The following is a 920-nucleotide window of genomic DNA, read 5'->3' as shown; positions in this document are numbered from 1 at the left end:
TGATAAGATATTCTTTGGAGAGAATGCTTCAGATGCAAAATTAGATATAACGAATCTCCAACTTTTCATACCCGTAATAACACCATCAATTGAAGTAGAAACGAAAATATTCAACTCGTTAACTAAAGATATTAAAATAGCTTTTCTTTGTCGTAATACGGTAGGTAGCATGACTTTAACTGGAGAATTCACCACATGGCCAATCACTAACACTATTAAACCAGTAAGATATTTAATGGTTGGTTTCAAGAACTTACCAGACTTTCAGACGAATAACAATAATGTCTTTAGAGTGGCAATGAACCAAACTCAAGATCCTTTAATCCATAAAGTTCAAGTAAGATTAAACAATGATAATTATCCTAACCAACCTTTAACAATTAATCCAACCACAGAAGGATTATAATGAATTGTATAGAAACTATAAAAACATGTGTGAATTATTTGGAAATCCACCTCAGTTTGAATATGTAGATTTTGCACTTAATCATCCAATCTTCTGTATTGATCTATCAGCTCTTCAAGAAGATCTTTTCAAAACAGGAGTGAACATAAATATTCATATTAAAAAAACACGAGATGTTTACTACTCGACGAACCAAAACATTTAATTAAAATATCAAATAGAAGAATAAGAATTGAGTAAAACATACACCCTTAAAAATGAAACCAGAAACTTTAGTTATGAAAATAATACAAGCTATTGAAACAGCTTCCCCAACTGTAATAACTTTCAATGGTAAAAAAATCAGCATAACTAAAAAACTTATTGATAAATACAAATATTGTCAAGTCAGAGACGATATAGACTTAGAAAGAATTGACGCGAACGCAAAAGAAGGTGGATTTTTACCTTTCCTACTACCTTTAATATTTGGTGGTATTGCAGCGGCGGGTGCAGCAACTGGTGGAATTCTGCC

This window comes from Lottia gigantea, assembly GCF_000327385.1.
Source record: "Lottia gigantea unplaced genomic scaffold LOTGIsca_202, whole genome shotgun sequence".
Lineage (NCBI taxonomy): Eukaryota > Metazoa > Mollusca > Gastropoda > Lottiidae > Lottia > Lottia gigantea.
The sequence above is the reverse complement of the archived record's forward strand: the minus strand, read 5'-3'. Positions refer to the sequence as shown.